This window comes from Ailuropoda melanoleuca, chromosome 1 (assembly GCF_002007445.2).
Source record: "Ailuropoda melanoleuca isolate Jingjing chromosome 1, ASM200744v2, whole genome shotgun sequence".
NCBI lineage: Eukaryota > Metazoa > Chordata > Mammalia > Carnivora > Ursidae > Ailuropoda > Ailuropoda melanoleuca.
This window is the reverse complement of record NC_048218.1, coordinates 8,800,970-8,806,969: the sequence shown is the minus strand read 5'-3', so window position 1 is coordinate 8,806,969 and position 6,000 is coordinate 8,800,970. Positions and strand designations below refer to the sequence as shown.

At 38.4% G+C, this 6,000-nt stretch overlaps 1 long non-coding RNA gene across 1 annotated transcript in view; it reads right to left on the bottom strand.

The window, feature by feature from the left end:
* Window positions 1-918: 918 nt before the first annotated feature.
* LOC105236654 overlaps window positions 919-6,000 on the bottom strand; it is an 81,779-nt gene continuing 76,697 nt past the window's right edge. The window contains exons 6-8 of the long non-coding RNA XR_004623915.1: window positions 5,859-5,948; window positions 2,870-2,966; window positions 919-2,633 (exon numbers count right to left, since the gene is read on the bottom strand). This is a non-coding gene — a long non-coding RNA (uncharacterized LOC105236654). The remainder of the gene's footprint in view (window positions 2,634-2,869; window positions 2,967-5,858; window positions 5,949-6,000) is intronic.

Here is a 6,000-nt window from a genome sequence, read left to right as displayed (position 1 = left end):
AGAAGGTCTGTAAAGCCAAACCCAAAAACGCAAAAAATAACAAGTGTTGACAAGGCTGTGGAGAAAATGAACTCTCATGCACTATTGGTAGGAATGCAAACTGGTGGAACCATTGTGGAAAACAGTATGGAGGTTCCTCAGAAAATTAAAAATAGAATTACCATGCAATCCAGTAATTCCACTACTGGGTATTTACCCAAAGAAAATGAAAACACTAATTCAAATAGATATACACACCCCTATGTTTATTGCAACACTATTTACAACAGCCAAGATACAGAAGCAACCCAATTGTCTATCCATAGATGAATGAATAAAGAAGATGTGGTATATATGTGTGTGTACACACACACACACACACACACACACACACACACAGAGTGGAATACTACCTCAGCCCATAAAAGAGAATGAAACCTTGCCATTTACAACAACATGGATAGACCTAAAGTATATAATGCTAAGTAAAATAAGTCTGAGAAAGACAAACACCATATGATTTCACTCATGTGTACAATTTAAGAAACAAATAAAAGAACAAATGAAGAAAAGAACAGACAAACAAACAAACAAAAATAAACTCTTAAATACAGAGAACAAACTGGTGGTTGCCAGATGGGGAAGTGGGTAGAGGGATGGGTGAAATAGATAAAATAGATTAAAAGTATACCTATCCTGATGAGCACTGAGTAATGTATAGAATTGTTCAATTATTATATTATATACCTGAACCTAATATAACACTGTATGATAATTATACCTCATTAAAAAAAAAAGTTCTCTAAAGAAAATCTAAGGATATTTGTGCTATGTCATCAACTCCTGAAGGCTGGCATTACACATAACAGCCAGCTCTTCTTTGGTAAATGTGTTGGTGCTATTTAAAATTATGATAATTTGTAAGTATGTGTGGCAATGGTTGATAAGTAGGTTTCTCATGTTCATTTCACCATATATACATACATTGAATCATTATGCTGTACACCTGAAACTTCTGTTATATGTCAATTACATCTCAATAAAAATGCATACATACATAAGATCATAGGAATCTTAGCAGTATTCAACTCAGATCAGCATTTTTGACAAGAAACTGAAGTGGCCCATAAGCTGCAAATTGCATCATTCATCATCACCTTGAGGAGCATTCTGCCTCTGCTTATAAACTCTTAATCACTCAGTTCTATGCGTCTCAATAATTAACATATTCATTCATGGCAGTCCTACCTACATTTTTAAGCATTTTTTTGTCCTAAGATATCTTGACCCTATTTAAGGGCATGTTCTGGGATTTTCTTATGTTTCACCTTTCAGAGCAAAGATACTGGCTCATTCAACGTTTTAGTATAATGCTACCTAAAAGCAAAGAAATACACTCTTATTTCACAAAAGACAACACTTCACAATAAGAATTAAAATGGTCTTGTTGCTCATTTACTGAATCACTGTCTTGCCCATCTATTGGCATCACCAACACTGGGCCTTCAGCCATAATGAGATTACCTAAGAGCACAAAGACAGTACCATTATCTTCCAAATATCTTTCCAAAATGCCCCCAGCATCTGACACCTCAGCCAGGCTAGACTTATTCTCCAAAGTATGCATGTTGTACATTTTTCAGATACCTCATAAGTTACATGTGTGGTGAGAAAAGGGAGCTTTGATCCTAGAACACGCCCCAACAAAAAATTTTCATTCTAATCCTCAGAACAGTCTTAAAAACAAAATTGTTAAAAAGGGTTTCTTCTCACAATGTTAACTAAATAGAAGTTGATGGGGGAAAAATTTTTTTGCAAAGTGGTCTGTAAGCCTAAATTGGACTGGCACCAATTTACGTGAAAGATTATATAAACCTTTGGAGACCATACTGGACAGTCTTGCCATGGTTTTGGCTATCAGTATCTTAAAACTTTCTCCATGTTTGGGGATTTCCACCCACACATACTGCCCATCATAATAGCCTGTCACTATGGAAGTTCAAAATGTTCCCACCCCACTTGTTCCTATGCCTGTGAGGAAGGCTGGTACATGACCTCTCGTGACCAATCAGAGCTCTAGCTGGTTTTTTGACCCTGAACTGAGGGACCCAGCCTTATCTTTCTTCACTGCACATCACTATATTTATGGGTTCATTTATTATATTTTCCCAAGTGAACGTAAGGCTTCATGATGGCAGCAAATTTTGTTCACTACTATATTCCCAGTATCTGAAATAATACCTCCGTCATAAAAGGAACACAATGAATTTCCTAAATGAATAAATAAATGGATGGGTAGAGGATTCATGTGCTGAGAAAGCAATTTTCTATTTCCCTTCCCACAGTATCATGCATAATAAAGAATTTATTTGTGCATTCCTTCATCCAACCATTACCATTAAGAGAAAGACACAGAGGGGCAATACAAGATCATTTTCTTGTTTTGTTTTAGGGTGCATTCACTCCTTCCATTTTGCAACCTGTTCTCATGAGTAAAACTCTACATATTCTTTCCCCTGGCAGTGCATATTTAGAAGGATATCTTCAAAATGGTAGATTATCACCATTTTGATGACTGCAACTTCCAAAACTCCCAAGAGGAAAATATTACAAAATGATCCAAACATGTCAGATAGTCAGCCACTGTTGGTCACCTTAGAGGACAAAAAGAAATATTTCAGAACAGAGTCAGGCAAACAATGCCTTAGCATTTTAAAAGGGAAGAGGATTCATAGAATATACCATAATATTTAACATCAATTTCCTTAAAAATCTAGAGCAGATTAACAAAGATCTATGATATGTGCTGCATATTTTGACACACATACACCCCCATCCCATTTTATATTTTACTCTCCATGCAGAATATCCTTGGTTTCCCCACAATTACCTTCTGATACATTTTCCAGAACAATCAGCATCATAGATGTCCTCCACTTGATAAACTCCAGGTTGTCTATATCCGTTATAAATTGCAATATCCAAAGCTAGAAACAGTATTCCAGGTATTATGAAAACACAGAAACATCAATCACCCTTTTGGTATTAATATATGTCTATCAAAGTAGCTCATGATTTCATTTTTCTTTTAGCAAATTCTTCATACTGTACATTGGAACTGCTCCCAAATCAGTCATTCCATACTCTACATTTTTCACAAAAAGAGGAAGACATTAGAACAAGTGGCAAACATAGTACATTCATCTAATTTCCCTCCTTCTCCACACCCTTATAAATGACAGAAGAGGTGGTTTTTAAAATACTGGAGCCATAGCAGCTGTGCAGAACAAGAAACAGTACCCAACACTAACCAGAAATTTTGAAACAAAAACCAGAAAGATGAAAATAAGACAAGATCATTATCTCCTCCAGTCCCGTCCCCCGCGAATAAGTCAAGCAGAGAAAAACAATTATCATATGGTTTCACTCATTTATGGAACATAAAAAATAGGAAGATCGGTAGGAGAAGAAAGGGAAGAAGAAAGGGGGGTAAACAGAAGGGGGAATGAACCATGAGAGACTATGGACTCTGAGAAACAAACTGAGGGCTTCAGAGGGGAGGGGATTGGGGGAAAAGGGTAGGCTGGTGATGGGTATTAAGGAGGGCACATATTGCATGGTGCACTGGGTGTTATACGCAAGTAATGAATCATGGAACTTTATGTCAAAAACTAGGGATGTACTGTATGGTGACTAACATAATATAATAAAAAAATATTATTATAAAAAAAATCAGACAAGATCAACTTGCTGGAGAAAACCACAAGCAAACACTTGTGTAGAAGAAAGCCGCTACAGCAGCAAGGTCCACAACAGCCAAACTGTGGAAGGAGCTGAGATGCCCTTCAACAGATGAATGGATAAAGAAGATGTGGCTCATATATACAATGAAATATTACTCAGCCATCAGAAAGGAAGAATACCCATCATTTGCATCCAAATGGATGGAAGTGGAGGGTATTATGCTAAGTGAAGTAAGTCAATCAGAGAAAGACAATTATCATATGGTTTCACTCATATGTGGAACATAAGGAATAGCTTGGAGGACCACAGGGGAAGGGAGGGAAAACTGAAGGGGGAGGAAATCAGAGAGCGAGACAAACCATGAGAGACTCTGGACTCTAGGAAACAAACTGAGGGTTACAGAGGAGAGGGGGATGGATGGAAGGATTAACTGGGTGATGGGTATTGAGGGCACATGTTGTGATGAACACTGGGTGTTATATGCAACTAATGAATCGCTAAACACTACATCAAAAACTAATGGTGTACTATATGCTGGCTAACTGCACATAAATAATAATAATGATGATGATAATAATAATAATAATAAAAAGAAAGCCGCTACAAAGAGGAGTGGTTACACCATTACACCATACTCCAAGCTCCAAGAAAATGGACCCAAGAAGCAAGAGTGAATGGGCGAAACAATAGGGGATTACATGGGCCATTGCCTTTGGAGCAGACACATCTCTGGCTCCTCTCCTCCACTCCACACCCCACCTCCCACCTTGAACTGAGTGGTAACCAACAGCAGCACATAACACAGGTAAAAGTGGTGGATTGGGACACTTACACCTAAGAGGCATTCATTCACCTGAAGCTATGGCAGAAGGTGGCTTGATGCTCACTAAGCCCATCTTCCTCTTCCTGGACACACAGGAAGACTTTATTGCCAGCCTCTGCTGAAGTTAGGTTGAGATCCTGCAACTAGTTTCTAACCCATGGATGGCCATAAAGTGCACCCTTCCAGATCTGGCCATGAAATGTTGCATGCAATCATCCCCATTATTTTTTTCCTCTCTGAAAGTAAAGAACACAGTGAAAATCTATGAGGAGCTCCTGGAAGATGACAATGCTCCAAGATGTAAACAGCCAGGATCCCAAGATCAATAGAAAGAAAAACAAATCTCTATTGAACTACTAAGAGCTTTGGGTTATTCCTTACAGCTGACATGAGTTCTCCAATTAGTACCATAGCCAAAAAAGCACTCAGAGGATATGGAACAGCCACAGTGAGAAAACACCTCACCAACATCTCCATCTTCTCTATCAGGGCATTGACAGGAAATGGATGGCACACCCGAAGCGTTGACCAAAGAGATATTCACAAACGGACTATTTCAAAAGTTAAAGAGAGGGCTGAAGGAACCATCCAAAGATAGAGAAGTTCTCAGAGGTTAGCAACAGAGGAAAACCATGACCTCCCCCAGTCCTGAAGGGGGAAAGGATAGAGCAGGAAGAGCTGTAGCCATAAGGGTAGAGTATGCCAACATAAGTTCTGACTATAGATAAAAATAACAACAACAACAACAAACATCACTACTGCCAAAACCAGGATGACAGAGGGCAGGGCAGGGGGAGGGAGGATCAATACTCAGTCTTTCCTCCTGCCCTTGAGACTCAGCTGGAGTTTCCCTTTAGCTGAACCAACTGGAAGGCACCGGGCAAAGGAGACCAGTGACACAGAGATCAGCCTCCTGGGGCCCACAGCAAGGCTGACTAGTACAGAACATGGATCTGGGAGACAAACAGAAAACCAGAATATGTTCCCAACAGTCCATCCTGCCCAGCCCCCAGTCACCAGAGATAAGCACCTGTGATCAGACCTGGCATCCACAGAGGGACAAACAAAAGAGAAATGAGTAGACAACAAAGAATCAAAGATTTAAGGAAAGAGCAGCATGAGATCACCACAAAGAAGAAATAATACCAAAGGTACAGAGTTCATAGAGCAAATAGAAGAGGATTAACATAAATTTCATGTTTTGGAAATGTTAAAAATGACTATCATATCCATAAATTAATAATTACATGAGAAAATTTGAGAAATCTTAAATTTTTTTTTAAAAAATGGATTCAGAAAGTAAAATACTCACTGAGTAAATGGAACTGGAGAAAGTTCATATTTAAATAGTAACTTGTTGACCTGGAAAACTGAGCCAAGGCATTGTTTAAGAAAATGTCATCTAAAAGGAAAAAAAATGGAAAATAAAAAAAATTTTAAAGGTACAAAGTGCC